This window comes from Arachis ipaensis, chromosome B1 (assembly GCF_059453495.1).
Source record: "Arachis ipaensis isolate K30076 ecotype BB chromosome B1, ASM5945349v1, whole genome shotgun sequence".
NCBI classification, from domain to species: Eukaryota; Viridiplantae; Streptophyta; class Magnoliopsida; order Fabales; family Fabaceae; genus Arachis; species Arachis ipaensis.
In genome coordinates this window covers 112622254-112644154 of record NC_142436.1, presented here as the reverse complement: position 1 = coordinate 112644154, position 21901 = coordinate 112622254, and the positions used below count along the sequence as shown (strand labels likewise).

The window sequence follows — 21901 nt, the reverse complement described above, 5'->3', positions numbered from 1 at the left end:
CCAAAATCGCCCCCAGCGAATTCTGTAGATCGCGCGTGTCACGCGATCGCGTCATTCATGCAGACGCGTCATCCGGCGCTTTGCCTTGCCACGCGTGTGCGTCGTCCACACCTGCGCATCACTTGTGCAATTCTGATCTGCGCAGTCGCGTGAGCCATGCACCCGCGTCACTGCGATTTCCTCTATGTCGCGCGGTCGCGTGAGCCATGCGTCCGCGTCACTTCTCGCTGGTCATCTCCTCCATTTCTTGTGTTCCTTCCACTTTTGCAAGCTTCCTTTCCAATCTCCAAGTCATTCATGCCCTATGAATCCTGAAACACTTAACACACAGATCACGGCATCGAATGGAATAAAGAAAAATTAAAATACATAACTAAAAATCCCTAGGAAGCAAATTTTCAATCATGGAATAATTTTGGGAAAAAATTATAAATGCATGCTAATCATATGAATAAGTGGGTAAAGAATTGATAAAACCATACAATTAAACACAATATAAACCATAAAATAGTGGTTTATCAATCTTGTAGCATCTCCTTGAATTCTTCTAGCTGTTTTGTTAGAAAACACAATTGTTGATTGAGTACAGCAACTTGTTCTGGAGGACCAAGTTCAGTAGACACTGCTTTGGCTTTTTCTTTTATGGAGGACCCACTACTTATGTACAGATGCTAATTTCTAGCAACTATATCAATAAGCTCTTGAGCCTCTTCAATTATTTTTCTCATGTGTATAGATCCACCAGCTGAGTGGTCTAGAGATATCTGAGCTCTTTCTGTAAGTCCATAGTAGAAGATGTCTAATTGCACCCATTCTGAAAATATTTCAGAGGGGCATTTCCTTAGCATCCCTCTGTACCTCTCCTAGGCATTATAAAGGCATTCATTATCCTCTTATTTAAAGCCTTGGATGTCCAGCCTTAGCTGTGTCATCCTTTTTGGAGGGAAATATTGATTCAGGAATTTGTCTGATAACTGTTTCCATGTCCTTATGCTTGCTGTGGGTTGATCTTTTACAGCAAACGGAAACAGTAACAGTCTGTATACATCTGTTCTACCTCCTTGTCACGTATTGTGTCAGTAATTTGCAAGAATTGTGCCAGAAACTCAGTAGGTTCTTCTTGTGGAAGACAGGAATACTGGTAGTTTTGCTGCACAATGACAATGAGTTGAGGATTTAGCTCAAAATTTCCTACTTTGATGGGAGGTATACAGATGCTACTCCCATATGCAGCAGTAGTGGGGTTAGCATATGACCCCAGAGTCCTTCTGGACTGTTTATTTCCACTTAGGTCCATGATGGAGAAAGGGAGATGATGCGGATTGCAAATAAGTATTTTTTTTTGAAAACCGAAATTAAAATAAAATAAAATAAATAAAAAATTGACTATAATTTCCAAAATTAGAAGAAAAAGAAATAAAAGAAAATTGAAAACTAAATTAATTAATAAAAAAGATTTGTAAAAAATGTGGGTGAGGTTTTTTGAAAAAATGACGAGAGAAATTGGTTAGGAAGTTTTGAAAAAGATATGTCTTAAAATTAAAGATACTTGTAAGAAAATAAAATAAAATAATAAAAAAAAAGAAAAGATATGAAAAAGATTTGATTTTAAGATTTGAGATTATAAAAGATAAGATAAGCTAGGTAAGAGAAGATAAGGAATTTAAATTAAAAAGTTTTGAAATTTAAATTTTAAATTTGAAAATTAATTTTGAAATTTGAAATTTGAAATTTAAAATTTGAAAATTGAAATTTGAAAATTGAAATTTAAAAATTGAATTTTGAATTTTGGAAGTTGAGATTTGAAATTTGAAATAAGATAAGATAAGATTTTGAAAAAGATATGATTTTTTTTTTTTGAAAAAGATTTGAATTTTGAAGTTTTAAGACTAAGATAAGATAAAATAAAAAATTTTAAAATAAAATCTGAATTTTTAAAAGAAAAATTCGAAAAATCAATTAAAATAAAGGAAAAAGATATTTTTTAATTCAACGAAGAAAGAAAAAAACAATAAAAAGACACAAAACTTAAAATTTTTAGATCTAATGCTCCTTATTTTCGAAAATTTGGAGGAAAAACACCAAGGAACACCAAATATAAAAATTTTAAGATCAAAAGGCAAGAAAGACTCAAGAACACCTTGAAGATTCACAAGAACACGAAGAACAAAAATTCAAGGACTCAAAGGACTCAAGAACATAAAAAAAGAACACCAAACTTAAAATTTTTAGAAAACCAAAAATAAATTTTCGAAAATTAAATAAAAACTGACAAGAAAACACCAAACCTAAAACTTGACACAAGATTTAATCAAAGAAAAATTATTTTTGAAAAGATTTTTGAAAGAAAGACTCAAAGGAGCAACTATTCACAAGAACATAGACACATTCAACAAATGCAAGGATTAAAGATCAAATAAGGAAAATAAACAAAAACAACTTGAAGATTAAGAAAGAACAATGAAAACAAATTCAAAAATTTAAAAGAAAATAAAAACATGCAATTGACACCAAACTTAAAATATGAAACTAAAATCAAACAGAAAAACTCAATTATTAGTTTATAAAAATTTTTGAAAAATTTAAAAAGAGAAAATAAGGATTTTAAAAAGAAAATTTCAACCAAAAACAATAATAGAAGACTCTAAACCAAAAAGAAAAATTTAATCTAAGCAACAAAATAAACCGTCAGTTGTCCAAACTCGAACAATCCTCCGCAACGGCGCCAAAAACTTGGTGCACGAATTGTGAATCACACTTTTCACAACTCGTACCACTAACCAGCAAGTGCACTGGGTCGTCCAAGTAATACCTTACGTGAGTAAAGGTCGATCCCACGGAGATTGTCGGTTTGAATCAAGCTATGGTTATCTTGTAACTCTTAGTCAGGATATCAATTATAATTATCAGTTGACTTGCAAATGAACAAGAGAGCATGGATTAAATAATACTTATTATGCAGTAATAGAGAATATGTTGGAGTTTTGGAGATGCTTTGTCTTCTGAATCTCTGCTTTCCCCCTGTCTTCTTCTTCACGCACGCAAGGTTCCTCCTATGGCAAGCTGTGTGTTGGTGGATCACCATTGTCAATGGCTACCATCCGTCCTCTCAGTGAAAATGGTCCAGGTGCGCTGTCACCGCATGACTAATCATCTGTCGGTTCTCACTCATGCTGGAATAGGATCCATTGATCCTTTTGCGTCTGTCACTACGCCCAACCCTTGTGAGTTTGAAGCTCGTCACAGTCATTCAATCCCTGAATCCTACTCGGAATACCACAGACAAGGTTTAGACTTTTCGGATTCTCAAGAATGCTGCCAATGGATTCTAGCTTATACCACGAAGATTCTGATTAAGGAATCCAAGAGATACTCATTCAATCGAAGGTAGAACGGAGGTGGTTGTCAGTCACGCGTTCATAGGTTGAGAATGGTGATGAATGTCATGGATCATCACATCCATCATATTGAAGTGCGAATGAACATCTTAGATAGAAACAAGCGTGTTTGAATAGAAAACATAAATAATTGCATTAATTCATCGAGACACAGCAGAGCTCTTCACCCCCAACAATGGAGTTTAGAGACTCATGCCATCAAAGAGTACAAAGTTCAGATCTAAAAATGTCATGAGATCCAAAATAAATCTCTAAAAGTTGTTTAAATACTAAACTAGTAACCTAGGTTTACGGAAAATGAGTAAACTAAGATAGATAGTGCAGAAATCCACTTCTGGGGCCCACTTGGTGTGTGCTGGGGCTGAGACTTGAGCTTTACACGTGCCTAGGCTGTTTCCAGAGTTAAACGCCAGGTTGTAACCTGTTTCTGGCATTTAACTCCAACTTGTAACCTGTTTCTGGCGTTTAACGCCAGAATGCAATATGGAACTGGCGTTGAACGCCAGTTTACGTCATCTATCCTCGAACAAATTATGAACTATTATATATTACTGAAAAACCCTGGATGTCTACTTTTCAACGCAATTGAGAGCGCGCCAATTGGACACTTGTAGCTCCAAAAAATCCATTCCGAGTGCAGGGAGGTCAGAATCCAACAACATCAGCAGTCCTTTTTCAGCCTGAATTAGATTTTTGCTCAGCTCCCTCAATTTCAGCCAGAAAATACCTGAAATTACAAAAAAACACACGAACTCATAGTAAAGTCCAGAAATATTAATTTTTCCTAGAAAGTAATAAAAATATACTAAAAACTAACTAAAAATACTAGAAACTACATAAAATTAACCCCAAAAAGCGTATAAAATATCCGCTCATCAGCACAATAGCTCGCACCCCTTCTGTTGGGAGTGCTCGCATGTCTCTGTGCGTCCACATCCCCTGTGTTTTTGCTTATTGTTCTTATGCACGGACCTGTGTGCGTACGCACAAGTGTCGATCTAGGCATTAATCAGGGAGAAAACCCTGTCGAGCCAGTAGTCTTCTGCTCTCTTCTCTTTCCCGTCCGCCACCGCCACCACTTACTATCTCTCTTTCCTTCTTTCTTCTTCCCTTTTTTCTTCTTTTTCTTTCTTCTTTTTCCTTTCACTGGTGAGTTCTCCATCTTCCGTGGAACTCCGTGTGTCTCCAGTTAAGCTGACCGCTGTGACCTCGCAGTGGCTATCACAGGTGCCACTATTTCATCTTCTTATCTTGCATTCTTCATCCTTTGATTTTTAGGTTTTATTTCTTTTTCAGGTTAATTTGTTAGCTTGTTTTAATTATTGGTTAAATGAATTAGGTTGAGTTTATTGCTTGGTTTAATTATTATTGTATTGCAAGTGTTTGATCTCTGAATTATTGGGTTGTTATTGATTGAATTTGAGCTTGAATGTGATATGTTTGCAACATATTAAGTATTCGATAAAATGCCTAAGTGAAATTTTTGTTTGATTCATATGAATGGCCATCACATGCACTCAACTTATTACTTTTTTGGCATATTCTATGCTTTTTGCAAAGTTGAAAACGAATCTTGATGATGTTAAGCTTGAAATGATCAATGCATTTCCTTGTTTCTTAAACTTGAAGTTTCAAATACCCATGAGTTGCATAATTTTCCCTTATTGTTAATGGGTGACTTGTCTATGGATGCATTGACCTTAATTGAATTAACTTATCCATTGTTCATCATATATTAGATTGAAGTAATCACATTACAAGTGTCCATTCTTTGATGTCTTGATCACACATCATTTGCTTTAACTCAAACACATTGTATGTGATTCTCATATTTTCCGGATGAACAATTGATGTTTCACTTTGCTTAAATGGTTATTGTTGTTGTGTATTTTCATAATAACAAGCTTTCATGGTCATAAACCCAATACCCATTTGATCAAGGATTCAATTAAGTTATCTTGTGTTGTTTAAGTTTGCTTGTATCTCAATTCTTTAGACTTGAAACTTAAGCACTTGATTGAGAAACATTGAGCTTTGATTGTTAAGTAGTGTGATTGCCATTTTAACCGGCCAATGTGTGTGTTCTAATCGTGCGCACACATGGAATATACACATTGTTTTCTCTTAAACACACTATTTTGAAAAGCTTCTCAATTAAGAATTTTTCATTTTTCTTTACATTGTTAGTGCTTCCTCATTGTTCCACTTTTGATGTTACTATGTGATCTTGAAATCCATTTTTATTCTTTTTTTTTAGGATGTACCGAAAAGGCAAAGAGCCGGTTCCACTACCAGTGGATCTAGAGAATACTCTTCCGTGTCCCTCCGATTATCGAAACAAAGAACTGGACACCTTTGCTAATCGAAGAGCCGACCTCCAATATGATAAGCTTAAAAAGAGGTTAATCTATTGGGAGCGAAAGCTCAAGGTTCTAAACAAATATGCGGCGCTCATCTATAAAAGAATTGCCTCACTTAATTGGGGATTCCTTGAACAAGACCCCATTGAAGTAAATGAGTCTATAGTGCGGGAGTTTTATGCTAATTATCAAGGTTGGGAAACGGAGACCGTATTCCTCCGAGGGAAGACGTTGGATACTTCCAACAAACTTTTTGAAGCTCTTCTGAAAATTTCCCACATTCTGCCTACTAAGGATGCATACTCAAGAATCAAAGCGGATGTGCTTAAGGGAAGGATGTCCTTGACCCCAATTCTGAAGAAAATCGGCCGCCCTGGTGCATCTTGGGAATATAGCAAGGGAGAAAAAGCTGTTCCCGTTAGCATTGCTTATTCCGACTTGACCGCCGAGGCACGTATTTGGCAACAAATAGTGGCCGATTACATACTTCGCAGCACCCATGCTACCCATTTCCGACTTAAAACCGCTATATTGCTATGGGCTATTTTGGACGGCAAGAAGATAGCTATCTTGCCCTTAATTTGTGCATCGATGTGGAAGGTAATCCGAAGAAGAAAAATCATCATTCCCTTTCCATTGCTTGTGATGAGATTTGCTATGCTAGTGGGGGTAGAGAGGCGACCTACGGACATCATGTTCAAGATCCCAATTGGTAACCAATTCATCCCATGTGGAGATTTGGATGGGTCAGCAAAGAAGACACCATCCAAGAGGAAAGCACCTGAGCTATCATCATTGGCACCATCACCATTGTCCAGTCTCTTCCAGACTTGGTGCAGAACTTGTTACATGATATTTGTTACATTGAGCACCTTGAGCATAAGCATTTCAATTGTGTGGTGACTGGTGACAAGTCATCTTAGCCTAGTTTCACTAGCCTTTTTCTTTTGTTTTCAATTGATTTTATGCACTTTCTTAAGCCATAAGCAAGCCAATTGGGTAGATTTTCGTGTTTCCTTTGATTCAATCAACCATGGATGAATTCATGCACTTTCATGAGATTTTATGCTATAATTATCATATATTATGAAAGAAACACAATCTCATGATTTGGGGCATAGCTTTGATTGTTTTGATTGATTGATGATAGGTGAAAAGAGTTTTGAAGAAGGTTGAAGAAAGAAGGAATGGCTAGGAGCAAGAGAGAACAAAAAGCTTGAGCCAAAGTTTGCCTCAAACTTTGGCTCAAACTTTTGGAAGAATTGAAAACACCCGAGAGGAAAAAAGCTTGAGCCAAAGTTTGCCTCAAACTTTAGCTCAAACGTTTGGGAAAAAAGCTTGAGCCAACGTTTGCCTCAAACTTTTTGGCAAACGTTGGCATCACAAAACCTACACTCTGGAGGAGAAAAGCTTGCGCCAACGTTTGCCTCAAACTTTTTGGCAAACGTTGGCGCCACACTTGCACACCCTGGAGGAGAAAAGCTTGCGCCAACGTTTGCCTTAAGCTTTTTGGCAAACGTTGGCGCCACACATATACACAAGGGGACCAAAGTTTGAGCAAAAGTTTGACCTCAAACTTTAGCCCAAACGTTGGTAGCAGCAAGTGAAGCCATCTGGTATAAAAAGTTTGAGTAAAAGTTTGCCTCAAACTTTTACTCAAACTTTTATGATTCTTGACCCGGTTCATAATGGGTTTCTCTCCAACTTCAAGAGCAATCAACAGAGGCTCTTATCAACCCAATTCCATCAAGAGCAAAGGCCCAATTCAAGGCTTGAAGATCATTTGAAGAAAGTGTATAAATAGCTTAGGATTTAAGTTTTAAAGGGAGCTTTTCCTGAGAGAATTTTCAGAACACTTACAGTGGAGAGCACCTTGACATTTTTTTGCATTGTTGTTTTTAGAATTCAAGAGAATTAGGAAGGAGAATTGATCTCTATTCTTCCTTGTTCTTGTTTGAGCACTTTTTACTTTTCTTTTTTGATCTTGGATGGAGACTTGAAAAACTTCTGTTTCAATCTCACCTTGAGATCTCGTTTAATTTTCTATATAATTGAATTTCCATTTCTGTTAACTGCTTCGGCTTCTACTCTTCTGCAATTTACATTTCTTTATTTCCTTTGCAATTGTTCTTGCTGGATCTAGGAAGGCAGTGAGATCTAGACTTGGCTATCTAGTCTCTTGAGTCCTGAGATCTATAGCTTCCAATTTCAATTTCCTTGTTTCGTTGTCACACCAAGCTTATTCTCATTTTCATTTAAGATCCGATTTAATTGAATCCATCTTTTACATTCCTGTTTGTTGAATTTTTCTTTTCCTTGTTTAATTTCTGCAAATCCAATTCCCAATTCCCTTTACAATTCAAGCCATTTACATTTCTTGCACTTTAAGATTCTGCAATTTACATTTCTTGCGTTCTAAGTTTCTGCCATTTAATTTCTTGTTCTTTAAGATTCAGCACTTTATTTTCTGTTCTCTTTAATTTCATGCAATTTACCCATTCCGTTTACTTTCCATGCAATTTAAATTCTGTTAATCACAAATCACTCAACTAAATCTTGATTCGCTTGACTAAATCAACCACTAAACTGAAATTGCTCAATCCTTCAATCCCTGTGGGATCGACCTCACTCACGTGAGTTATTATTACTTGATACGACCCGGTGCACTTGCCGGTGAGTTTTGTGTGTTTGGAATTCGTTTTCCGAAAATACACATCAAGTTTTTGGCGTCGTTGCCGGGGATTGAAATAGATTGACAATGATTAAGTGAAGTGGAGATCTAGATCAAGCACTTTTTCTTTTCTGTTTCTCTAATTTTTGACTGACACACTAACTGTTTGAAATTTTGCTTAAACTAAACTTCATTCTAGCAATAGATTGAAGTGTTACTGGTGGTGTTTCTTTTGTTTTGTTTGTATGTTAGGTACAGGGAGATCCATTCCTGTTTTATCTGAAACTGACCAGAGAACTCTTAGAAGGTTAAGAAAAGCTGAAAGAGGGAAAAATATTGTTGGAGAGGAAGAATCTGAGGAAGAATATCACGAGATGGAAGGAGATCCATCTAATCCAGGAGGAGGGGTTAACAATAACCCACAACAGAGGAGAGTACTGGCCTCCTATACCTTTGCAAATGCTAGACTTTGTGGAAGCAGCATTCTCACCCCTAATGTCAATGCAAATAACTTTGAACTGAAGCCACAACTCATCACATTGGTCCAAAACAACTACTCATTTGGGGGAGGACCATTGGAGGATCCAAATCAACATCTATCTACCTTCTTAAGGATTTGTGACACTGTCAAATCCAATGGCGTGAATCCTGAAACTTACAAGCTTCTGCTGTTCCCGTTCTCATTAAGGGACAAGGCCGCACAATGGCTTGAAACTTTTCCCCAAGGAAGTATCACTAGTTGGGATGACTTGGTGACTAAATTTCTAGCCAAATTCTAACCACCCCAAAGAGTCATCAGGTTGAAAACCGAGGTGCAGACATTCACACAATTAGATGCCGAATCCTTGTATGAAGCATGAGATAGGTACAAAGCCTTAATCAGAAAGTGTCCTCCAGAGATGTTCAATGAATGGGACGTGCTGCAAAATTTCTATGAAGGCCTGACATTGAAATCTCAAGAGGCATTAGATCATTCTGCTGGAGGTTCACTACAACTGATGAAAACTGCTGAGGAAGCCCAGAATCTTGTGGACATGGTGGCCAACAATCAATATTTCTTTGCTCATCAAAGAAACCACCAACCATCACAAAGGAGAGGAGTAATGGAGCTAGAAGGAGTAGATTCAATCTTAGCTCAAAACAAAATGATGCAGCAACAAATTCAACAACAGTTTGAACAAATGGCCAAAAGGATTGATAGCCTTCAAGTAGCAGCTGTGAACATAAGCCAACCATCAACTGTATGGGTGCAGAATGAAGAAAGCCAAGAAGAGCAACAACAGGAGCAAGTGCAGTACATGCATAACCAAAACTCTGGACAGAATGAAGTGTATGGTGACACATACAACCCATCTTGGAAGAACCACCCAAACCTCAGATGGGGAGACAATCACAACCAAAACCAACAACCATGGCAGAGGAACTCAAACCAAAACACTTCAAGGAACAACCAAAACCACAACCAGCAGCAAACTAACCAAAACCCTTACAGAAAACCTCAAAACAACTACCCCAACCCCAACCATTACCAATCCAATAACCAACCCACCAACCAAAATGCCCACCATCCACCATCCACATCTCACAACCCACCACAAGTATCACCTGAATCTCAAATACTCACTAACTTAGAAACTTTGATAGACAAAATGTGGAAACACCAGGAAATAACAACCAAGAACTATGAAGCCTCCATGAAGAGCCTAGAGAGGTAGATTGGGCAAATCTCCAAGCAGATTTCTGTTGAGAGACCTTCAAGCTCACTGCCGAGTGACACAATCCCAAATCCTAAGGAAGAATGCAAGGCGATACAATTAAGGAGTGGGAGAATATTGATGAGCAACAATGACACTACAAATAAGCAAGTAGAGAGCAGCAAAAGACCAATAGAAGATGAAAAACAAACAAAGGCAGATGAAGCCAAGGATCAAGTTGTGATGCCAAACAAGAGCACTGAGAAACTCAAAGAGAAGAACAACCAACCACACGGTTCAAAAGAAGTGATTCAGGGACAGCAGCAAGTAGGAAAGAGCATCACACCTCCACTGCCATATCCCCAGAGATTCAGCAAAGAGACTAAGGACCAACATTTTCATAAGTTCCTTGAGACTTTCAAAAAGTTGGAGATCAATATTCCCTTGGCTGAAGCACTGGAGCAAATGCCTCTGTATGCCAAGTTTTTGAAGGAGCTTATCAACAAGAAAAGAAGTTGGGACGAGAAAGAGACCATACTGCTTACTGAAGAATGCAGGGCTTTGATTCAAAAAGGGCTTCCTCCTAAGCTTGAAGACCCTAGGAGCTTTTTGCTGCCTTGCACCGTTGGGGAATTAACCATCACTAAGGCAATGTGCGATCTAGGAGCAAGTATTAACTTAATTCCCTCCTCTTTGGTGAAAAAGCTGCGTATAGAGGAAGTTAAACCGGTACAGATGTCTCTAGAGCTGGTAGATAAGTCAATGGTATACCCCAAGGGTGTAATTGAAAATCTTCTAGTCAAGGTGGACAAATTCATATACCCTGCAGATTTTGTGGTTCTAGATTCAGATGAGGATGAAAGTGACTCCATCATACTTGGGAGACCGTTCTTGGCCACTGCCAGGGCTATCATAGACGTAGAGCAAGGAGAATTAACTCTCAGAATGCATGATAAGAGTGTCACTCTGAAAGTATTACCAGAAGCGCAGTTCAGTGATGAGAAGAAAGACTATATGGAACTCGACAAGGAAGAATCACAGTTAAAGGAAGAAAGCAACAAGGCGATTCACAGCAACATCCCAAGGCAAAAGATTGTGCAGAAGGATGAAGAAGTTCAAGAGGATATTGGAATATTAGCCACTAAGAAAAGAGATCTCCAAAGTAAGCCTACGGCCAGAGAAGAAAGATCAACAAAAGAAAGGAAGAAACACAGAAACAAAACAAAAAGAGGTTGGAAGAACAGAAAAATTCCAACAGAAAGGCTTTCCAAAGGTGATAAAGTGCAATTGATTTATCAACAACTAGGAGCAAGCCAACAGACTGATGATTACTACACTGTCAGCAATATACTCTCATTAGAGCATGTTGAAATTGAACACCAAGGAACAAAGAGGAGGATCGCAGTCAGGGGACACAAGTTGAGGCATTACAATCATCAACCACCATAAAAGAAAGCCCCAATGTCAAGCTAGTGACATTAAAAGAGCGCTTGTTGGGAGGCAACCCAACCAGAGGTAGTTTTCTTTTCATAGCTTTTTCAATAAAAATGTTGAATATTTGGTATGCATTGCAAGGAGCTAAGTTTGGCGTTACACACCAAAACAATTTAAAGGAGAATGAAGGATTATAAGTTTGGTGTTCCACCAAAACATCATTTAAAAACATATTCTCACTTCTTGCACAACACTAGCTCCAAGCAATCAAACAGATTATTCAATTACTTAATTGCTCTCTAGTTTTAACTTCATAACTTTTAGCAAGAACACAAGATTTTACATATAGTTGACCTGTTGCATCAGAGGAAGTGGCAAGGAACTAAGTTTGGTGTTCCCACACCAAATTAAATCCAAAAGCCGCACTCAGTTCATGCATAATAACCAGTCACCTAAGGGCTTGAGAAGCAAGCAACTTTTGAGAATTATGCAGGGAACTAACCACCAATTGAAGACATAATGCACCATGACTCAAAAGGAGATCAACAAAAAGAAGGACAAAAGAACTGCAAACCAATAGGTTGTATCTATACTTAACTTCAGCTGTTGAGAGATGCTATGATTTATATCTTGCTAAAGTGTTCATCTAGTACAAGTAGAATCAATTTTCTTAAAATAAGTAAGCTAGTCTAAGTATGTGCTTGTGTGTTTACTTTCACTTAACAAAAAGCATGCTTTGTCCCCTGCATCTTTAATTCAATAAAAGAAATGTTTGAATGTGAAGTAAGATAGTTCTCTGTTAGATAGAAGTACAATAAAAGTATGTGGTGGTATGTATGTGTGATTGTATGATAGCTCACTTTTAATGAATAAGAGAACTAGGATGTCTCCTTCTAAGTAGAAAGTGGCCTACTGTCTATGAATCTCAATCAAATAAAAGTCCTTGGTTAAAAAGAAAAACAAACAGAGAAAAGAAAAGGCCAAAAATTGGCAATAGAATAAAAGAAAAAAAGAAGTAAAGCTAGACACCAATAGCTTGAACCTTAGAATATATGCCTGTGGTGTCTTTGTACTAGGATCTGCTTGGATTATTAAGTTCTTTGGAGTGCATCAACACTCGGTGACTTGGGTTAACTAACCCGGGATCATCAGCTGAAAGTCCACTATCAAGAGCAACCTAACTACAAGGCATTTAGTAACCCAAAGAGGTGCTGGGCATCAATGTTTTAAGAAGGAATGTGAGCCAAGTGTCTATAGTGAATAATGTGTCAAGTATAAAGAAAGAAAAGAACTTGTTACACATGACACTGAACTAAAGCTTATAGAGAAAAACAATAGTCAAGGACAAAGAAATAATGAGAGGTCATAGCAGTGTGTTGCTTGATGATTGAAGGAGACTTTCTAGGCCTAAAAGTCAATAAGAAGTGAGTGTTTACTTATTGGTGCACGAAATTGTGTTCCATGTTCTTTGTACTTGTGTGAGAGTAACAATATATAATTGTATTGAATCCTCATTGTGGCTCTATGTATGTGTGGACACAACTCCGTTCAACTAACCAGCAAGTGTACTGGGTCGTCCAAGTAATAAACCTTACGTGAGTAAGGGTCGATCCCACAGAGATTGTTGGCTTGAAGCAAGCTATGGTCACCTTGCAAATCTCAGTCAGGCGGATTTAAACATGATATTTTATTAGATTAAAATAAACAATAAAAGGGATAGAGATACTTATGTAGATTCATTGGCAGGGAATTCAGATAAGCGAATGGAGATGCTTTTCGTTCCTCTGAACCTCTGCTTTCCTGCTATCTTCATCCAATCAGTCTTACTCCTTTCCATGGCTGGTTGTATGCAAGGGCATCACCGTTGTCAGTGGCTACATCCCCTCCTCTCAGTGAATCTTATGCTCACGCACCCTGTCACGGCACGGCTATTCATCTGTCGGTTCCCGATCATGCTGGAATAGGATTCACCCTCCTTTTGCGTCTGTCACTAACGCCCAGCACTCGCGAGTTTGAAGCTCGTCACAGTCATTCAATCATTGAATCCTACTCAGAATACCACAGACAAGGTTTAGACCTTCCGGATTCTCTTGAATGCCACCATCATTCTAGCTTAAGCCACGAAGATTCTGGTTAGGAGATCTAAGAGATACTCATTCTAGCTTAATTCATGTAGAACAGAAGTGTTTGTCAGGCACGCGTTCATAAGGGGGAAGGATGATGAGCGTCACACATAATCATCACCTTCATCACGTTCTTGGGTGCGAATGGATATCTTAGAAGCGAAATAAGAAGAATTGAATAGAAAACAGTAGTACTTTGCATTAATCTTTGAGGAACAGCAGAGCTCCACACCTTAATCTATGGAGTGTAGAAACTCTACCGTATGAAAATACATAAGTGAAGGTCCAGGCATGGCCGAGATGGCCAGCCCCCTAAACGAGATCAATAGTCTCCTAAGATGAATAATGAAATAAAACTGAGACCAAAGATGCCTAATACAATAGTAAGAGGTCCTATTTATAATAAACTAGTCACTAGGGTTTACATGAGTAAGTAATTGATGCATAAATCCACTTCCTGGGCCCACTTGGTGTGTGTTTGGGCTGAGCCTGAGTGTTGCACGTGCAGAGGCCATTTGTGGAGTTGAACGCCAGTTTTTATGCCAGTTTGGGCGTTCAACTCTGGTTTTGGATCCTTTTCTGGCGCTGGACGCCAGATTTGGGCAGAAGGCTGGCGTTGAACGCCAGTTTACGTCGTCAATTTTTGGCCAAAGTATGGACTATTATATATTGCTGGAAAGCCCTAGATGTCTACTTTCCAACGCAATTAGAAGCGCGCCATTTCGAGTTTTGTAGCTCCAGAAAAGCCACTTTGAGTGCAGGGAGGTCAGAATCCAACAACATCAGCAGTCCTTTTTCAACCTCTGAATCTGATTTCTGCTCAAGTCCCTCAATTTCAGCCAGAAAATACCTGAAATCACAGAAAACACACAAACTCATAGTAAAGTCCAGAAATGTAAATTTAACACAAAATCTATTAAAAACATCCCTAAAAGTAACTAGATCCTACTAAAAACATACTAAAAACAATGTCAAAAAGCGTATAAATTATCCGCTCATCACAACACCAAACTTAAATTGTTGCTTGTCCCCAAGCAACTGAAAATAAAAATAGGATAAAAAGAATAGAATATACTATAAATTCCAAACTATCAATGAAACAGAGCTTCAATCATATGAGCGGGACTTATAGCTTTTTGCCTCTTGAATAGTTTTGGCATCTCACTTTATCCATTGAGGTTCAGAATGATTGGCATCTATAGGAACTTCAGATTTCGAATAGTGCTATTGACTCTCCTAGTTCAGTATGATGATTCTTGAACACAGCTTCTTTATGAGTCCTGGCCGTGGCCCTAAGCACTTTGTTTTCCAGTATTACCACCGGATACATAAATGCCACAGACACATAATTGGGTGAACCTTTTCAGATTGTGACTCAGCTTTGCTAAAGTCCCCAATTAGAGGTGTCCAGGGTTCTTAAGCACACTCTTTTTTTGCTTTGGACCTTGACTTTAACCGCTCAATCTCAAGTTTTCACTTGACACCTACACGCCACAAGCACATGGTTAGGGACAGCTTGGTTTAGCCGCTTAGACCAGGATTTTATTCCTTTAGGCCCTCCTATCCACTGATGCTCAAAGCCTTGGGATCCTTTTTATTTGCCCTTGCCTTTTGGTTTTAAGGGTTATTGGCTTTTTCTGCTTGCTTTTTCTTTTTCTTTTTTTTTTTTTTGCCTATTTTTTTTTTCTGCAAGCTTTGTTCTTTGCTGCTTTTTCTTGCTTCAAGAATCATTTTTATGATTTTTCAGATTATCAAATAACATGTCTCCTAGTCATCATTCTTTCAAGAGCCAACATATTTAACATTCTTAAACAACAACTTCAAAAGACATATGCACTGTTCAAGCATACATTCAGAAAACAAGAAGCATTGTCACCACATCAATATAATTAAACTAAGTTCAAGGATAAATTCGAAACTCATGTACTTCTTGTTCTTTTGAATTAAAAACAGTTTTTTATTTAAGAGAGGTGATGGATTCATAGGACATTTATAACTTTAAGACACAGTTACTAACTACTAATGATCATGTAATGAAGACACAAACATGGATAAGCACATAACATATAAAACGAAAAAACAGAGAAAGTAAGGACAAGGAATGAGTCCACCTTGGTGATGTCCTTGAGCTCTTCTATGTCTCTTCCTTGTCTTTGCTGCTCCTCCTTCATTGCTTTTAGATCTTCTCTGATTTCATGAAGGACGAAGGAGTGCTCTTGATGTTCCATCCTTAGTTGCTTCCAATAATTGTGTGGAAGAGAATGTATCCCCTGAGGTATCTCAGGGATCTCTTGATTTGCAGTCAAATGTTCTACCACTGAGTTATAGATCCTTTACATAATTGTTTTACCACACCAAACTTAGAATGTTGCTCGCCCTCGAGCAAAAGAAGAAGGAATAGATGAAGAAGAAGATGTGGAAATAAAAACTAGGATTATGAGGAGGTAAAGTGGGGATCCTGTGGGGTCCACAGATCCTGAGATGATCCTGTGGTGTCCACAGATCCTGAGGTGTCAAGGTATTTACATCCCTGCACCAATTTAGGCATGCAAAATGCCCTTGCACACAACTCTGGGCGTTCAGCGCCAGGTTGGTGCCCATTTTGGGCGTTCAACGCCCCTTTGCTGCCATTTCTGGCGTTGAACGCCAGAACCATGCTTGTTCTGGGCGTTCAGCGCCAGGATGATCCCATTCTGGGCGTTCAGCGCCAGAACTATGCTCTGTTCTGGCGTTTGAACGCCAGACAGATGCTCCTCCAGGGTGTGATTTTTCTTCTGCTGTTTTTGATTCCGTTTTTGATTTTTTTATTTATTTTGTGACTCCACATGATCATGAACCTAAGAAAACATGGAAAACAATAAAAATAAAAATTAGATAAACATTGGGTTGCCTCCCAACAAGCGCTTCTTTAATGTCAATAGCTTGACAGTGGACTCTCATGGAGCCTCACAGATGTGCAGAGCTTTGTTGAGACTCTCCAACACCAAACTTAGAGTTTGGATATGGGAGTTCAACACCAAACTTAGAGTTTGGTTGTGGCCTCCCAACACCAAACTTAGAGTTTGACTGTGGGGGCTTTGGTTGACTCTGCTTGGAGAGAAGCTTTTCCTGCTTCCTCTCCATGGTTGCAGAGGGAGATCCTTGAGTTTTGAATACAAGGGAGTTCTCATTCCATTGAAGGACTATTTCACCTCTGTCAACATCAATCACAGCTCTTGCTGTGGCCAGGAAAGGTCTTCCTAGGATGATGGATTCATCCTCTTCCTTTCCAGTATCCAGGACTATGAAATCAGTAGGTATGTAAAGGCCCTCAACCTTTACTAATACATCTTCTACTTGTCCATAAGCCTGTCTTCTTGAGCTGTCTGCCATCTCTAGTGAGATTTTAGCAGCTTGCACCCCATAGATTCCCAGTTTCTCTATATACAGAGAGGGGCATGAGGTTTATACCTGAACCAAGGTCACACAGAGCTTTAAAGATCATGGTGCCTATGGTACAAGGTAATATGAACTTTCCAGGATCCTGTCTCTTCTGAGGCAATGTCAGTTGATCCAGATCACTTAGTTCATTGATGAACAAGGGAGGTTCAACTTCCCAAGCATCAATGCCAAACAATTTGGCATTCAGCTTCATGATTGCACCAAGAAACTTGGCAGTTTGCTCTTCAGTAACATCCTCATTCTCTTCAGAAGAGGAATACTCATCAGAGCTCATGAAGGGCATAAGGAGGTTCAATGGGATCTCTATGGTCTCTAGATGAGCCACAGAGTCCTTTGGTTCCTCAGAGGGAAGCTCCTTATTGATCACTGGACGTCCCTGGAGGTCTTCCTCCTTGGGATTCACGTCCTCTCCTCTCCTCACAGGTTCGGCCATGGCTCTTATGTCAATGGCCTTGCACTCTCCTTTTGGATTCTCTTCTGTATTGCTCGGGAGAGTACTAGGAGGGATTTCAGTGATCCTTTTACTCAGCTGGCCCACTTGTGCTTCCAGATTTCTAATGGAAGATCTTGTTTCATTCATGAAACTTACAGTGGCCTTGGATAGATCAGAGACTAGATTTGCTAAATTAGAAGCATTTTGTTCAGAGTTCTCTGTCTGTTGCTGAGTTGATGATGGAAAAGGTTTGCTATTGCTAAACCTGTTTCTTCCACCATTATTAAAGCCTTGTTGAGGCTTTTGATCCTTCCATGAGAAATTTGGATGATTTCTCCATGTTGAGTTATAGGTGTTTCCATAAGGTTCACTTAAGTAATTTACCTCTGCTATTGCAGGGTTCTCAGGATCATAAACTTCTTCTTCAGAAGAAGCCTCTTGAGTACTGTTGGATGCAGCTTGCATTCCATGCAGACTCTGTGATATCATATTGACTTGCTGAGTCAATTTTTTGTTCTGAGCCAATATGGCATTCAGAGTATCAATCTCAAGAACTCCCTTCTTCATAGGCGTCCCATTATTCACAGGGTTCCTTTCAGAAGTGTACATGAACTGGTTATTAGCAACCATGTCAATGAGTTCTTGAGCTTCTGCAGGCGTTTTCTTTAGGTGAATGGATCCACCTGCAGAAGTGTCCAGTGACATCTTTGATAGCTCAGACAGACCATCATAGAATATATCCAGGATGGTCCATTCTGAAAGCATGTCAGAAGGACACTTTTTGGTCAACTGTTTGTATCTTTCCCAAGCTTCATAGAGGGATTCACCTTCTTTCTGTCTGAAGGTTTGAACATCAGCTCTAAGCTTGCTCAGCTTTTGAGGAGGAAAGTACTTGGCTAAGAAAGCCGTGACCAGCTTATCCCAAGAGTTCAGGCTGTCTTTAGGTTGAGAATCCAACCATAATCTAGCTCTGTCTCTTACAGGAAAAGGGAAAAGCATGAGCCTGTAGACTTCAGGATCTATTCCATTAGTCTTAACAGTATCACATATCTGCAAGAATTCAGTTAAGAACTGAAAAGGATCTTCAGATGGAAGTCCATGAAACTTGCAGTTCTGCTGCATTAGAGAAACTAATTGAGGTTTCAGCTCAAAGTTGTTTGCTCCAATGGCAGGAATGGAGATGCTTCTTCCATGTAAATTGGAATTAGGTGCAGTAAAGTCACCAAGCATCCTCCTTGCATTATTATTATTTTCGGCTGCCATCTCCTCTGTCTGTTCAAAAATTTCTGAAAGGTTATCTCTGGATTGTTGTATTTTAGCTTCTCTTAATTTTCTCTTCAGAGTCCTTTCAGGTTCTGGATCTGCTTCCACAAGAATGTTCTTATCCTTGCTCCTGCTCATACAAGGAAGAATGGACAGAAAAATAATAATAATAATAGAGATCCTTTATACCACAGTATAGGGATCCCTTTGTAAGTAGAAGAAGATGGGGAGATAAAGGATGTGATGTAAAGGAAGAAACACAACTGTGAGGATTGGAATGTGAGATGAGATGTTAGGACATGAATGAATAAATAGAATGAGATGGGGGAGGAATAATTTTCGAAAATTATTTTGAAAAAGAGTTAGTGATTTTTGAAAATTGGTTTTTGAAAATTAGTTAGTATTTTTTGAAAATTTTTGAATTCAAAAATAAAAAATAAAAATAATTAGTTAATAAAAAAGAAATTTTTGAAAAAGAGGGAAGATAATTTCGAAAATTAGAGAGAGAGAGTTAGTTAGGTAGTTTTGAAAAAGTTAAGAGACAAACAAAAAGTTAGTTAGTTAGTTGAAACAAATTTGAAAAGATAAGAAGTTGGGAAGTTAGAGAAGATATTTTGAAATCAAATTTTGAAAAAGATAAGATAAGAAGATATTTTTTTTTTTTTGAAAAGATATGATAGAAATTAGTTTTTGAAAAAGATTTGATTTTTAAAATCACAATTAATGACTTGATCCATAAGAAATCACAAGATATGATTCTAGAACTTAAAGTTTGAATCTTTCTTAACAAGCAAGTAACAAACTTCAAATTTTTGAACCAAAACATTAATTGACTATGTTATTTTCGAAAATTTGATGGAAAAATAAGAAAAAGATTTTTGAAAAATATTTTTTTGAATTTTCGAAAATAACTAAAATTTTGAAAAAGATTTGATTTTTGAAAGAGATTTTGAAAAAGATAAGATTTTCAAATTGAAAATTTGATTTGACTCATAAGAAACAACTTGATTTTAAAAAATTTTGAAAAAGTCAATCCAAATTTTTGAATTTGATGAGAGAAAAAGGGAAAGGTATTTTTTTGATTTTTGAAATTTTTATGATGCAAGAGAAAAACACTAAAAAGATGCAATGCATGAAAATTTTTTAAATCAAAACATGTGATGCATGCAAGAATGCTATGAATGTCAAGATGAACACCAAGAACACTTTGAATGTCATGATGAACATCAAGAACATATTTTTGAAAAATTTTTTTTGCAAAGAAAACATGCAAGACACCAAACTTAGAATTCTTTAATGCTTACGCACTAAGAATTCAAGAATGCATATGAAAAACATGAAAAGACACAAAACAAAAAATCATCAAGATCAAACAAGAAGACTTACCAAGAACAACTTGAAGATCATGAAGAACACTATGAATGCATGATATTTTCGAAAAAATGCAAGATGCATATGCAATTGACACCAAACTTATAACCTGACTCAAGACTCAAACAAGAAACACAAAAATATTTTTGATTTTTATGATTTTCTAATTTTTTTGTATTTTCTTTTAATTTTTTCGAAAATATTTGGGAAAAAGGAAGCAATAAATTCATAGTCCTCAATCAAAATCCTGGGAATTAGATATGGCTTAATAGCCAGCCAAGCTAAAACATGTTATATGAGACACTAGAATTCATTCTCAAAAATTTTAAAAAAAATATATTTTTGAAAACATTTTTATTTATTTTTTTTTTTCGAAAATAGATGAGAGATTTTTGAAAATATTTTTGAAATATTTTTGAAAACAAAACGAAAAGAAAATTACCTAATCTGAGCAACAAGATGAACCGTCAGTTGTCCAAACTCAAACAATCCCCGGCAACGGCGCCAAAAACTTGGTGCACGAAATTGTGTTCCATGTTCTTTGTACTTGTGTGAGAGTAACAATATATAATTGTATTGAATCCTCATTGTGGCTCTATGTATGTGTGGACACAACTCCGTTCAACTAACCAGCAAGTGTACTGGGTCGTCCAAGTAATAAACCTTACGTGAGTAAGGGTCGATCCCACAGAGATTGTTGGCTTGAAGCAAGCTATGGTCACCTTGCAAATCTCAGTCAGGCGGATTTAAACATGATATTTTATTAGATTAAAATAAAAAATAAAAGGGATAGAGATACTTATGTAGATTCATTGGCAGGGAATTCAGATAAGCGAATGGAGATGCTTTTCGTTCCTCTGAACCTCTGCTTTCCTGCTATCTTCATCCAATCAGTCTTACTCCTTTCCATGGCTGGCTGTATGCAAGGGCATCACCGTTGTCAGTGGCTACATCCCCTCCTCTCAGTGAATCTTATGCTCACGCACCCTGTCACGGCACGGCTATTCATCTGTCGGTTCCCGATCATGCTGGAATAGGATTCACCCTCCTTTTGCGTCTGTCACTAACGCCCAGCACTCGCGAGTTTGAAGCTCGTCACAGTCATTCAATCATTGAATCCTACTCAGAATACCACAGACAAGGTTTAGACCTTCCGGATTCTCTTGAATGCCGCCATCATTCTAGCTTACGCCACGAAGATTCTGGTTAGGAGATCTAAGAGATACTCATTATAGCTTAATTCATGTAGAACAGAAGTGTTTGTCAGGCACGCGTTCATAAGGGGGAAGGATGATGAGCGTCACACATAATCATCACCTTCATCACGTTCTTGGGTGCGAATGGATATCTTAGAAGCGAAATAAGAAGAATTGAATAGAAAACAGTAGTACTTTGCATTAATCTTTGAGGAACAGCAGAGCTCCACACCTTAATCTATGGAGTGTAGAAACTCTACCGTATGAAAATACATAAGTGAAGGTCCAGGCATGGCCGAGATGGCCAGCCCCCTAAACGAGATCAATAGTCTCCTAAGATGAATAATGAAATAAAACTGAGACCAAAGATGCCTAATACAATAGTAAGAGGTCCTATTTATAATAAACTAGTCACTAGGGTTTACATGAGTAAGTAATTGATGCATAAATCCACTTCCTGGGCCCACTTGGTGTGTGTTTGGGCTGAGCCTGAGTGTTGCACGTGCAGAGGCCATTT

At 37.9% G+C, this 21901-nt stretch overlaps 1 non-coding gene across 1 annotated transcript; it reads left to right on the top strand.

The window, feature by feature from the left end:
* Positions 1-18313: 18313 nt before the first annotated feature.
* On the top strand, positions 18314-18421 carry LOC148577962 (small nucleolar RNA R71). Its single transcript, XR_015903296.1, has one exon. It is a non-coding gene; the product is annotated as a small nucleolar RNA R71 (small nucleolar RNA).
* The last annotated feature ends 3480 nt before the right edge of the window (positions 18422-21901 follow it).